Consider the following 14,971-nt stretch of genomic DNA (forward strand, 5'->3'; position numbering starts at 1 on the left):
ATAAAAGAGATGAACATAGGAGAGGGGAAGGAAAAATAAGATAAAAGCAGAGATAATGGAAACCAGAAAAGACTTAAAATTTTTTTTTCTATTTTAGAGAGAGAGAGAGAGAGAGGAGAGGGGCAGAAGGAAAGAGAAAGAATCCTAAGCAGGCTCCATGCTCAGTGTGGAGCCAGACATGGGGCTTAATCCCATGACCCTAGGATCATGACCTGAGTCAAAATCAAGAGTCGGACGCTCAACTGACTGAACCACCCAGGTGCTCCAAGAGGCTCTTAAATAGAGAAAACAAACTGGGGTTTGCTGGAGAAGAGGTGGGTGGGGGGATAGGCCAAATGTGATGGGCATTAAGGAGGGTACTTGTTGGGATGATGACTGGGTGTTATATATAAGTTATGAATCATTGGATTCTTCTCCTGAAACCAATACTACACTGTATGTTAACTAACTTGAATTTAAAGAAATAAATTTAAAAAATAAAATAAATAGCCAGAGGGAATCAATAATAGATTAGAGGAAGCAGAATAATAGATCAGTGAGCTGGAAGACACAGTAGTGGAAAGCAACCAAGCTGAATGGAAAAAAAGAATAATAAAAAATGAGAATAGGTTAACGGAACTCAAGAACATCAGCAAGCATAATTACATTCCCATTATAGGGATCCCGGATGAAGAAGAGAGAGAGGGGGGAGTAGAAAATTTATTTGAAGAAATAATAACTGAAAACTTCCCTAATCTGGGTAAAGAAACAGAGATCCAGTTCCAGGAAGCAAAGAGACCCCAACAAAATTAACCCAATGAGGTCTACACCAAGACACATCATAATTAAAATGCCAAAAAGTAGAAGTAGAGTTTTAAAAGCGGCAAGAGGAAAGAAAATCACTGCATATAAGGGAAACCCCATAAGGCTACCAGCTGATTTTTTCAGCAGAAACTCTGCAGGCCAGAAGGGAGGGGCATGATAGAGTCAAAGTACTGGAAGGAAAAAAAAACTTGCAACCAAGATTACTCTACTCAGCAACCCTGTCATTCAGAATGGACAGATAGAGTTTCCCAGACAAACAAGTTAAAGGAGTTCACCACCACTAAACCAGCCTTACAAGAAACATTGAAGGGAGTGGGAAGAAAAGGCCATATGAGGAACAAGAAAATTATGAAAGGAAAACATTTCACAGGTAAATATAAGCAGAATATCCACTCTATTAGAGTGGATAAACTTTGGATAAGTAAATATAAATATGATTCATGTTTACAAGAGGGAGGTACAGGATATTTTGGTTACCGGGAAGAGGGCGTTCTAACTTAGTCCCGGGTAACTTAGCCCACAGTAAGGGAAGGCCTTACTGTGAGGTATGTTTAAACTGAGATCATGAAGAACAGGGGTTATGCAGGGAAAGTACGTTTCAGGAAAGGTGAAAACAGTATGATTAGTAATATAGAGGCAAAGTATGGTTTGCCATTTTTGAATTTGAGTGTGGCTGCAACCATGTATATGATAAAGAGTAATATCCTTAATATGTGAAGAATTCTTATAAATTAAAAAGTAAAAGTTGAACATAACAGTGGGAGTAGGTAGTTTACCAAAAAAAAAAAAGACATCTATATATGCAATATTTTACAAGTTCATTCTCCTTGGTAATTAAAGAATGCAATTTAGAAAGTGAAAAAATACTTAAAAACTGTTTTGCCTGTTATACTGACAATACTCTAAAATAACTAGCATGTATCATTGGCAAGGGGCACTGTGGGCAGTAACGCATACTGGTTAAGAGATTGGGCTGGAAGCCAGATTGCCTAGATCTAAAATCCACCTCTCACTTACCACCTGTATGATCACTGGAAAATTATTTAATTTCTCTAAGTCTTACATCCTACATCTATAAATCAGGACTAATACAAACTCATAAGGTTATTGTGAGGTTAGGATTAAATGATAGATGTCAAGTGATTGGAGCAGCACCGGGTACATAGTGAGTGCCCAATAAATGCTATTTTTATTTCCTAACACCACCCGGTGATTTTATATGCCACTGTGCTGATGTACTAAATCATAATAAATACTTGGGCTTATTTCCTATTGACTTGTGTACATCAGTACACTGCATACCTAATTACATCATACACATTAATTGCTGAAGTTAGTTAGTTGCTGAAGTCTGATATTAACTTAAAAAAAAATAAGATAAAGTCTCTGGTCCTTGTTCTTCTTTTGAAAAATTTCCTGGCTATTTTTGCATGATTTTTTCATAAATGTACTTTAAAATCCCTTTTTAATCTTCAAGTTCCTAAGCACAACACTTCAAAAGCAATTGAATTGTACTTAGCTACAGATGAGTGTGCACATAAATGACATCCTGATAATACCGAGTCTTCCTATCCATGCATAGGCTATTTCCTTTCATTTCTTTTATTCTTTTATCCTCCCACATAAATAAATATAACCGTAGTAGAATTTTGTAATTTTATTCACATAGACCATGCAAGAGACAAAATGTATGTGTATGTATGCATGTGTATGTGTGTTTGTGTCTGTATGTATATGTATGTATTCACATGTATGTATTCACACACACACAATGAATTTATAAAACAAATTCCATATGAAATTCTGAAAATATATATTTCAATAATGTAGGAATAAACATGTCACTTCCAAAAATGTCTCCATTAAAGAGGGAAACGATTTATTTTAAATAGAATTATGAGTGTGTTAGCTAAAAACTAATCTTAACACTTTATAAACTATGTATATTAATAACCTGTAAGTATAAAATGCCAAGAAATTACTTGTTTTTTAAGTAAAAATAATTGCCTGCCAAACTGACAAAATTATCATATATATTCACACACACAAACACACCCAACTTTGTATTTCCTAACTGAGCTTATGAGGAGTTCACAGATGCTATGCGCAGCTTATAGTCATGGCATTTGGATTTCTCCTTGAAAGAATAATCGATATGTATAGGGTGAACGGACACTATTTAAGATGTTTCTTTACAAGATGAATGTTCTTCATTAATCATTTCCCTCCCCAGAAAGAGACCTTCTGATCTCTTGTTAGAGAGAAAACAAAAAGGCAGCTTCGTGGTTCTGGCACATGGACTGACACAGGCTCCACAGAAATAGTCTGAGGCCAGGGCCATACTGCCCAACTTCTTTTCTATGATATAACAAATCCAATGCTTGGCTGTAGAAAGTCCATTTAGTAAAAATGGGGGATCCAGTGAAGTGTAACACAAATCAATAGCAAAAACCCCAAAAAGTACATCTGAAACCGTACTGTAGATGAACCAGAGGCACACTTACCATGAAGCTATGGAAGCTGTGGGTCCTCTCACATGCACAGGCCACCTCCAAAACCCCAGGACGGACCCTATCAACGTGATCACATGGTCATTTGTTTTAGGGTTGTAAAGATAGTTTGCACTCTGATTCTTAAAGAAGTGTTCCTCCCATATTAAATAACCCTCAGGCCCCACACAACCTCAGGCCACTCCTGCTCTTCACTTTTCTAAATATCTCTTTTTTTTTTTTAAGTTTATTTATGTAAGTAATCTCTATACCCAATGCGGGGCTCAAACTCACAACCCTGAGATCAAGAGTTGCATGCTCTTCTGACTGAGCCAGACAGGTGGCCCCTAAATTTATCCTTTTTATATTTTACTGTTTTGGAGATTTTTTTTCCCACTAAGTGTAAAGGAAATGCATTCTCTTGGCTTTGTCAGCACATTGCTCTTAAATGTCTACATCCTGTTACCCTAGTAAGCCAAAGGAAGATGAAGAAAAGGACGAATAAATTCCAACTTATTTAAACTTCTAATTTAAAAGAGAAAAAAAAAGGCTAATTTTATTGCACAGAATGTTAATAGCCAAGAGATAATACTTGTGTACTACAAAACACATATAGATACTATAAACTCTATGGAAGAAGAGACCAAGAAAGTCCTCTTTGTATCATCATTCCCCCCCACCCATCGCCCCCCTGTATTAAAACACATCTGCTTCCAGCAGCAAAGAAAGGAAAGGAGTGGGCAGTACATGCCTCAGACTGTCCCCAAAGTTTTGTTTTGGCTACATTTTCAAAGCAGAACTGATGAGAAAAATGCTAAGATTAATGAGGAAACATAACTATTTAATAAATGACATCTGCTTGAAAGTCACCTTAGAGAATTCAATCTTTTCAAGTATAAGAGCACTAAAAAAACTCTAAGCTTCCTTCACAAAGTAAAGTATATATTGGGCAGAGTGTTTCCAGGGTTGGGGGAAGGCAGAGAGCATAGCATATTTCTCATATCTTGCAAATGCAGGTGCAAAAAGGGAGAAAATTGTGGAAACAAGTGATATAATTAATGAAGCAAAAGATCACCAAAGGAAATATTCTTTTTTTTTTAAGTTACATCCAAATTAGTTAGCATATAGTGCAACAATGATTTCAGGAGTAGATTCCTTAGTGCCCCTTACCCATTTAGCCCATCCCTCCTCCCACAACCCCCCCAGTAACCCTCAGTTTGTTCTCCATATTTATGAGTCTCTTCTGTTTTGTCCCCTTCCCTGGTTTTATATCATTTTTGTTTCTCTTCCCTTCTGTTCATCTGTTTTGTCTCTTAAAGTCTTCATATGAGTGAAGTCATAGGATTTTTGTCTTTCTCTGACTAATTTCACTTAGCATAATACCCTCCAGTTCCATCCACGTAGTTGCAAATGGCAAGATTTCATTCTTTTTGATTGCTGAGTAATACTCCATTGTATATATATACCACACCTTCTTTATCCATTCATCCATCGATGGACATTTGGGCTCTTTCCATACTTTGGCTATTGTTGATAGTGCTGCTATAAACATGGGGGTACATGTGTCTCTTTGAAACAGCACACCTGTATCCCATGGATAAATGCCTAGTAGTGCAAATGTTGGGTCGTAGGGTAGTTCTATTTTTAGTTTTTTGAGGAACCTCCATACTGTTTTCCAGAATGGCTGCACCAGCTTGCATTCCCACCAACAATGCAAAAGAGATCCTCTTTCTCTGCATCCTCACCAACATCTGTTGTTGCCTGAGTTGTTCATGTTAGCCATTCTGACAGATGTAATGTAGTATCTCATTGTGGTTTTGATTTGTATTTCCCTAATGATGAGTGATGTGGAGCATTTTTTCATGTGTTGGGTGGCCACCTGGGTGTCTTCTTTGGAGAAGTGTCTATTCATGACTTTTGCCCATTTCTTCACTGGATTATTTGTTTTTTGGGTGTTGAGTTTGATTAGTTCTCTATAGACTTTGAATACTAACCCTTTATCTGATATGTCATTTGCAAATATCTTCTCCCATTCCGTCGGTTGTCTTTTAGTTTTGCTGATTCTTTCCTTCGCTGTGCAGAAACTTTTTATTTTGATGAGGTCCCAGTAGTTCATTTTTGCTTTTGTTTCCCTTGCCTCCAGAGTCGTGCTGAGTAGAGTTGCTGCAGCCAAGGTCAAAGAGGTTTTTGCCTACTTTTTCCTCGAGGATTTTGATGGCTTCCTGTCTTACATTTAGGTCTTTCACCCATTTTGACTTTATTTTTGTGTATGGTGTAAGAAAGTGATCCAGGTTCATTCATCTGCATGTCTCTGTCCAGTTTTCCCAGCACCACTTGCTGAAGAGACTATGTTTATTCCCTTGGATATTCTTTCCTGCTTTGTCAAAGATTAGTTGGCCATACGTTTGTGGGTCCATTTCTGGGTTCTCTATTCTGTTCCATTGATCTGAGTATCTGTTCTTGTGCCAGTACCATACTGTCTTGATGGTTACAGCTTTGTAGTATAGCTTGAAGTCTGGGATTGTGAAGCCTCCTGCTTTGGCTTTCTTTTTCAAGATTGCTTTGGCTATTCAGGGTCTTTTCTGGCTCCATACAAATTTTAGGATTATTTGTTGTAACTCTGTGAAGAAGTTATTTTGATAGGGATTGCATTGAATATGTAGATTGCTTTGGGGAGTATCGACATTTTAACAACATTTGTTGTCAAATGGAATATTCTTGAATTGATATTCTCTTTAAAATTACATAGAACATAAATTTCTAAACATTTGTTCTTCAATTTAAATTATTTCATGTGCAACATGCAAATATCAAAGAAATGCAGTATCTAACCTTGTTACATTCAGTATTTATTGAAAAGATTTATTCTGCCACATGTTTATGCATTCCCATTCTCTTTGAACTAGCACAACTAGCCCCAACTTTTTGTTATATGATGTTCATCAGGATTTCTAGTTCATCCAATTTGTTTCAGTCAAGTTCCCTCGTCTCTTTATTTCAGCCACACTCAAAGCAATAATGTAGGAGTAGAGAAATGCAATTTTACTAAGGAGATTTATTTTAATCTCTGATAATTTTGAGCAATTCATGTTCTTTACACTTGACCCAGTTTGGTTAATAGACAATTAGAAGTTATGACTAATGTTACACACTCTTATGACTTACTTATTTTTTCTATGCCTTATTCCAATGTATTTCAATTGTAAAACTGACCAAATGCATATTAGGTTGTAATATATAACACGTTGTGATTTATATATTAAAAATTTCAATGGCTGGTATTCTCCAGTGACCAAAGTAATTAAATATTTTAATCTTTGTTTTCAGAGCTTCCTTAACCTGAAATAACTCACATATGGTGGTAGAGAATCCTTACTGCCCTTCAAAAGTCCTCCTCTTCTTCCATAATTAAAGAACTTCTGACATTTTAGTCAGATTCATGGATGCCTCGTCTCCCTTGTAGCTTAAGTGGCATATGACTGAATTCTAGTTAATAACATGTAAGCAAAACTTTTCTTTAAAATAGCTGCCCTCCATGGGGTGCCTGGGTGACACAGTCAATTAAGCATCCGACTTCAGCTCAGGTCATGGATCTCACAGTTCATGGGTTCAAGCCCCACGTCGGGCTCTAAGCTGACAGCTGGGAGCCTGGAACCTGCTTTGGATTCTGTGACTCCCTCTCTCTGTGCCCCTCCCCTGCTCGTGCTCCATCTCTCTCTCCCAAAAAATAAATAAAAACGTTTTTTTAAAAAAGCATTTAAAAAAGCTGGCCCCCACAAAATAGCTGGCCTACACCATTTGCTTCTTTCTAGTTTCATTTTTCCCTTCTTCTCTTTTAAAATGTGGATGGAGCAACCAATTTGGACCATGAGTAGACCTTGTGAATAGAAATCTATGTATTACAGGGGCGCCTGGGTGGCTCAGTCGGTTGAGCATCCAACTTCGGCTCAGGTAATGATCTCGGTTGGTGAGTTTGAGCCCCTTGTCGGGCTCTGTGCTGACAGCTCAGAGCCTGGAGCCTGCTTCAGATTCTGTGTCTACCTCTCTCTCTCTCTGCCTCTCCTCTGCTCATGCTCTGTCTCTCTCTCTCAAAAATGAATAAACTTTAAAAAAAATTTAAAGAAATCTATGTATTACAGAACAAGATAGAAGGAATCCAGTTCTTGAGGACTTTGTGGAGCAGATCTCCCCTGCAGCATTGCACTGTCCATTTTGGAATTTTTTTTTTAATTTTTTTTTCAACGTTTTTATTTATTTTTGGGACAGAGAGAGACAGAGCATGAACGGGGGAGGGGCAGAGAGAGAGAGAGACACAGAATCGGAAACAGGCTCCAGGCTCCGAGCCATCAGCCCAGAGCCCGACGCGGGGCTCGAACCCACGGACCGCGAGATCGTGACCTGGCTGAAGTCGGACGCCCAACCGACTGCGCCACCCAGGCGCCCCTGTCCATTTTGGAATTTTACTTGAGATGTAAATAAATTGTTCTTTTGTTGGAACAATTGTTATTTTGGGTTTCTGTTACTGGCAACTGAGCATTATTGTGTCTAATACATGATATGGCACCAGCTAATTTCCTTGGACTTCAGTGCTAAATACTACAATGCCTCTCTAGCATGAATGTCCTATTAAAAAGTCTCAGTATAGAAAAACATTTTTATATACCATTTACAAGCTTTATAATGGCAATGCATTGCTATTTATGTCTGATACCAAATAATGCATATCTGAATTTACTAGCGCTACCAACAGAAAAAGCAGAAAACATACTCAATGGGAAAAATACCTTGGGACTCTTCTAGGAAGTCAAACACTGAACATGACATTCCAATCAGGTATAAGTTTTTAAAACTTTTATGTTATCAATTGGCCAATAATTCACCTCCAGCATAACTTTTGTGGAAAGAAACCAGATAAGAGCCTGGTGGGAAACTTCAGATACCCTTGACTGAATGATACTTTGAGAAAATAAACAATACTAAGGGAATTTTTCATATAAGAATCCAAACTCCAGATATGTTAGACTTCCTAACATGATAAGAATGCTACCAATATGAGTAAATGAAACAATCGTGTCCAAAATATGTCACAAAAAATAAGCAGTATGTTTAGTTCAACCATTCATTCATTTATCCAATGAACATTTCTTAAACCATCTTCTTTGTATTATTTTCCATGTTGATTTCTTCATACCCATAAATAAGTTAACTCTCTGCCAGAGATTTTCTTTTTGTAAAGAGAAGCAATTGCTTCATCATTGTACTGGAAATTATTATAGCTTGCACTCTTAAATTTATAACTAAAAATAATCAGCTTTTAGCAAGAGCTGCTGAAGACCTTGAGCCTAAGGTAATAATGTAGTGAGACTAATTAAACCATTCTGATTCGTTTATTGAATAAAAGTTTAATAATTAGACTATCATTTAATAATTGTGGATAACTTAATGTGTTAATTCACTTAACAAGTATGTTGATATGTGGGCACATTCTTCTGATTTACTACTCAATGTTATATTTTATTAAATTACAAAGGCTGTGCATTGAGGAAAAAAAATATTACTTCCCTCACACATAATGTGCAAGCTATAGAATGACTGACCAGGGTATGTCACCAGAACTTAGACTGAAACAAAAAAGGATGGAGGCCAGAGGGGCAGAATGAGGAATTCAACTATAAGAGAGTAAATTTGAGGGCTGTGACTAAAGAAGATCTAAGTAGGCAAAGATTCAAGTTAAGAAAATTAACAAAGGCAGGCTTCAGTTGGCAAGTACCTCGAACCCCGATTAGAAATCAGGTAGGTCAGGCATCTGGGAAGATTTGAAAGACTGAAACCAAAGATTAAAGATTCTGGGCAACACAACAGCAGAAACGCCAGCCAACTGTGCTTAGCAGCAAGATCTCAGATCCCCACTAGAATGCTTGGAGCAATGGGCATAAGTAATCAACAGTATAAATGGCGTGTATTATTGAGTTGAGGAGTCTGTGAGCTAGAGCCCCCTATATGTTCAGCCCAGGGGTAGAATTTGTCTCATAGCAAGAGTATGGTATGAAACTTCAGAAACCCTTGACTGAATGATACCTTCAGAGAATAAAGAATAATAAGGCAATTCTTGATACAGGCATTCAAACTCCAGATATGTTAGACTCGCTTGAGCTGATTTATAAGCATGGTAGAGTTTTATCAACACAAGACCATAAGAGTTGCCAAATTGGGATCCCTTAAAATCAAGAAGTGGGACAAGCTAGTGCAGACCCTGATACAACTTCAGTAAAATTAAGTAATACTGATAGTCTTGCATCTTCCCAGGGGTAATGTATAATTTATATTGTTATTGGGAACCTGAAATTAGACATTTGATTTCGAATGTGAGAATGTGGAGGTTTGCCCTTTAGGCCCTAGGTCTGATAACCAAACCCTGAGAGGGAAAACTCAAGCAAGAAGTTTAATCCTTTTGAATCAAAACAGCCACTGTGAATGCTGCTATGAGAAAAAAGTAATTGGGATACAGAAATAGCAGTGTCTTGAGCTCCCTACACAAACACAGAGAGAGAGGTGGGGGGGGGGGGCTCAGGTCTTTTATGGACACCAAGCCACACGTTTATACCAAAATCTGTATGTTTATCTTGTTATAGGAATGTTGTCTACCTTAGTTGTCACAGAAATTTCTATCTTACCCAAAGTTTTCCTTCTCCTGAAATTCCATCATCTTTAAGACAAAATAGAATCCTAGTTTTTTATTTAGATTGATAAAGAGGCAGAGGTTGGGTTGTTTTTCAATCCACATATAGTTAAATAAGTGAACTTTAATTAGTGATATATGTGTGATTATCAGCAGATAAATTTCAACTCGTTCTGCTATAGTCAGCATGGGAAAATAGTCAAGTTTGAATGAACAGTAGATAAAGAGATAATACTATGTGAAAATCAAAGAACAAGATTTCTAAAAGAAAAAAAGAAAGAGAAGAAGAAATCTAAAGTAAAGGGGTAAAATTACAAATGGGCTTTTGGACAAGCTGTAAGTACTCCAGGCAATGAAGGATGATTGAAGACTTGAATTAAAAACAGATTCAACCAACAAGAAACATATTTTGTAAGGAAGGACAGATGTAATGGCTTGAGGGGAAGAAAGGAAGTAAGGAGTGGAGCAGGGAACATGAAAGAGTGACTCAGCTGTGCAGTCACAGAAAGGTGATCAAGAGAGTATGAAGTTTTAAAGTATAAAACGAATAGAGACTGACTTTACAAGTCAAGCAGGAAATTTCGAATTAATTTCAGGGTTCAATATGACATAGTCGAATGGTAGCTGATACATAATTAACCCTCTCCTATTCTTAAAATTCTTGAGGTGGGAAGAGGGAAAGTTTGCAGGAAATGAACAGGGAGAAACTCAAAGAAATTAACAGCTGTCTACACAGAAAGCCCCAGTAGGAAAAGATTTCAATCATGAGACAACTCATCAATCACCTAATTTAGTACCATCAGTATGCAAAGTACTGTGCTATATATAGATAAATAGCCTTGGTTCTACCTCTTACAATATCATCTCATGCAAGTTCTTGACTTCTTTGAGCAAAAGGGTCTTCATCTATAAAGTGAGGATAACAACACATATTTAACATATTATCAGGACTAAACTCAATAAATTGTGGTAAATTGCTATGTAAATGGTACTTATTATTGAAAAAATGAGAGCAGACATTTATTTTAGAGTATTTTAGAAGAGGAAATTACTTAGAACAGTTGTCTTATGCCCCAAGGGAAATAGTGAGAGTGCAGGGAGTCACCCAAGGCAATCCAGCTAGAGAATCCATGATTCTGATACACTTGGCTATACTGCCTTAGTCCCTGATTTCAGGGAATTTGCAATCTCATTTAGGGGAAAACATGTGGAATGTTGAATAAGCAACAAAAAGACATTATCATAAAGGAACCCATGATCCCATATTAGATGAGTTTTACAGATAGGGAGGTTTTGCTGGAATGTTCCTAGAACACCTCCTAGAAGAGAAAAAGACTTGAGTCATGCTGATGAGGATGACTGGAATTGGATCATCAGAATAAGGAATAAGAATAGAAGAAAACAGCAAAATAATGAGGCTAAAAATATAAAGCACAGATATTCAGAGTACTGAGTCATTTATGTTAGAGAAAGATCTAAAAAATGTCATAGAAATTTTAAACCCTCCTTACATTTCATTGAAGGAGAAGAAAATGGCTGCAAATGATGATGCCATTCCAACTTAGAGAATATAACTCTCAAAACAACTTATTGTTTACTATTTGAGGAACGGTTAAAATAAATGACTATGTGATATACTCACCAGAGACAAAAAACCAATAAAAGAAAATATAAGCCAAAATAAACACAACAGTAATTTTTTAAAGAAAGTATTTTATATTTAGACAATATAATTAGGAAATAACCTAGTTTAAAAATACTACTCCCTGATTTTTATGCTTATTGAAATAAGGTTTAATAAAATAAGATTTAAGGTTTAATAAAATTATACTCAGTTTCAAAAATGCCTATTTTCATTGTCTTTGAAAGAAGTTAGGAAAGGAAAATTTTAATCTTAAGAATTTTTAATGCTATTTGAAAAACTGTTAGACCTTATCACAACCTGGTCTTACTAAGTGTAAAGAACTGCATTGAATCATTTCTACTTATTTTGTGGGAAATTTGAAAATACTAAATTGAAATTTAAAGTGGAAACACAAATGTAAATATGTAAGAATCAAATATATATATATGTTATGTATGTATATATGTATATTGTTATGTACGTATATATGTATATAAATATGTAAGATCAAATATGTGAGGATCAAATAAGAAAAGAGCTTATGAGAGCCCTCTGATACAGCAATACCATAAATATATAATTATAGCTGTACATAAAATATTAGAAATAGAGAATTGATAAGTCTTTAATCAGTTACCTACCAGATTATGAGCTCCTCCAGGGCAGGAACTATATCTATTCTTCTTACCATCATGTATTCCATGCTTAGAATAGTGTTGTCTGCCATGTAAATAAATTGCTGATTGAATGGATGCAGCAATAAATGAGCACGGCAACTTTCTGCCTCCAGGAAGACTTCCATCTAGAAGGAATAAATTTAGCTGTAGTCCTTAATAGAGAATTACATCAATATTATTGTGTTCCATTTTTCATTTATTGATTCATAAGAATTATTGAGTGCCCACTATGTGCCAGACATTGTGTCAGATGCTGAGGATACAATGATAAAAACAAGCAAACCAACCAACCAACCAATAATATCCCTGCCCTTATGGATCTCAAAGTATGACAGGAAAGATATTAGTCTAATAATTGGAGAAATAAATTTATATAGCTACAATTGAGATAATTGCAAAGGAATGCATTTGATATACTTACAAAATTATTATGCATAACTGTTTAAGCCAGATGTTATAAAGTTTCTCAGACAGAACATATATTTTGGTTATTAAAGAAAATAACTTTTTGAAGAGACAGCTGAGTCCAGAAATATATTACATAAATTGATATTGTTGGCTTATCCACACAAGTTTATTAAATTAAATTAACTACACAGGAATGCAAGCTGGTGCAGCCATTCTGGAAAACAGTATGGAGGTTCCTCAAAAAACTAAAAATAGAACTACCCTATGACCCAGCATTTGCACTACTAGGCATTTATCCACGGGATACAGGTGTGCTGTTTCGAAGGGACACCCCAATGTTTACAGCAGCACTATCAACAATAGCTAAAGTATGGAAAGAGCCCAAATGTCCATCAATGGATGAATGGATAAAGAAGGTGTGGTATATATATACAATGGAGTATTACTCAGCAATCAAAAAGAATGAAATCTTGCCATTTGCAACTACGTGGATGGAACTGGAGGGTATTATGCTAAGTAAAATTAGTCAGTCAGAGAAAGACAAAAATCCTATGACTTCACTCATATGAGGACTTTAAGAGACAAAACAGATGAACAGAAGGGAAGGGAAACAAAAATAATATAAAACCAGAGAAGGGGACAAAACAGAAGAGACTCATAAATATGGAGAACAAACTGAGGGTTACTGGGGGGGTTGTGGGAGGAGAGATGGGCTAAATGGGTAAGGGGCACTAAGGAATCTACTCCTGAAATCATTGTTGCACTATATGCTAACTATTTTGGATGCAAATTTAAGGCTCAGAGCCTGGAGCCTGTTTCCAATTCTGTGTCTCCCTCTCTCACTGCCCCTCCCCCGTTCATGCTCTGTCTCTCTCTGTCCCAAAAATAAATAAACGTTGAGAAGAAAAAAAAAATTTAAAAACATAAAAAATAAAACAAGTTAATAAGAAAAATTAACTACAGAATGATTCACATGTACAATTATTTGTTTTCAGGGGAAATTTCCTTTCTCTTCATCCTTCAGTTTGTTGGTTGCCTTTAAAGTCACCAATATTTGAAATGTCTCTTCATGCTGTCAAAATGAATATTTCCTTTTTTAAAAATTTATTTTTAATTTACTTTTAATTTTTCTGTGTCTGACATGTCCTTGCAGATGAATTTGTCTATTTCCTTTCACAGTGAAACAGCATTTTGTGAAATTTAATTCCTGATTTACTTTGAAAAGCCTCCTTCCTGCAGTCATAGATTAATATACAATATTCCATCCTTGGGTTGTTTTTGTATACCCTCAATACTGTCAAATATCAATTTACTTAACTAGATTCTCTAACCAAGGCAAGGAGAGGAATGGGAAATTATCATCTGAGCCATCGGTATATGAAATCAAAGCCTCCTCAATGGGCAACATGAGTCTTGCTGTAGCCTCACTTCAGGAAATAATTAAAACCTGCAGTTCCCTAAAATTAATTAATTAATTAATTTTAAAAAATCCTCAGTTCCCTCTAACATTGCTTCACTTCTTTTTAATTTTTACATTTTAACCCCTTCCCCCATTTCTCACTATCTTGCCACCCTTTGCCTCTGGCAACCACCAGTTTTCTGTATCTATGAGCTTGATTTTTTTTTTCTTTTTGATTCCACATATAAAAGAGATCATATAGTTTTTGTCTTTCTCTCTAACTTACTTCACTTAGCATAATGCCCTCAAGGCCCATCAATGTTGTTGCAAATGGCAAGATTTCATTATTTTTTATGACTAATATTTCATTTTATGTATATACCACAAAGCCTTTATCTATCCATCTATTGGTGGACACAGGCTGTTTCCATTTCTTGGTTATTGTAAATAATGCTGCAGTAAACATGAGGGTGCATATATCTTTTCAAATTAGTGTTTTCGTTTTCTTCAGATAAATACCCAAAAATCAGATTGCTGAAATCATGTGATAGTTCTATTTTTAATTTTTTTTGGAAACTCAACATTCTCATAAAGAGTGCACAAGGGTTCCCTTTTCTCCACATCCTAGCCAACACTTGTTTCTTGTCTTTTTCATGATAGTCTTTCTAACATATGTAAAGTAATATTCATTGTAGTTTTGATTTGCATTTCCCTGAATGATGTTGAGCATCTCTTCATGTACCTCTTGGCAATCTGTATGGGTTTTTTTGGTAAAAAGATGTCTATTCACATCTTCATTTTTAAAATCAGATTTTTTTGCTATTAAGCTTATGAGCTCTTTTTGTATTTTAGATATTAGCCTGTTATCAGATACATTAGCCTGTTATCAGA

General features: G+C 35.9%; 1 long non-coding RNA gene across 1 annotated transcript in view; it reads left to right on the plus strand.

Moving 5' to 3' along the window:
- Window positions 1-990: 990 nt before the first annotated feature.
- Window positions 991-14,971, plus strand: part of LOC122473208 — a 37,516-nt gene continuing 23,535 nt past the window's right edge. Inside the window, exon 1 of the long non-coding RNA XR_006294625.1 lies at window positions 991-1,174. This is a non-coding gene — a long non-coding RNA (uncharacterized LOC122473208). The remainder of the gene's footprint in view (window positions 1,175-14,971) is intronic.

Source organism: Prionailurus bengalensis, chromosome B4 (genome assembly GCF_016509475.1).
Source record: "Prionailurus bengalensis isolate Pbe53 chromosome B4, Fcat_Pben_1.1_paternal_pri, whole genome shotgun sequence".
Lineage (NCBI taxonomy): Eukaryota > Metazoa > Chordata > Mammalia > Carnivora > Felidae > Prionailurus > Prionailurus bengalensis.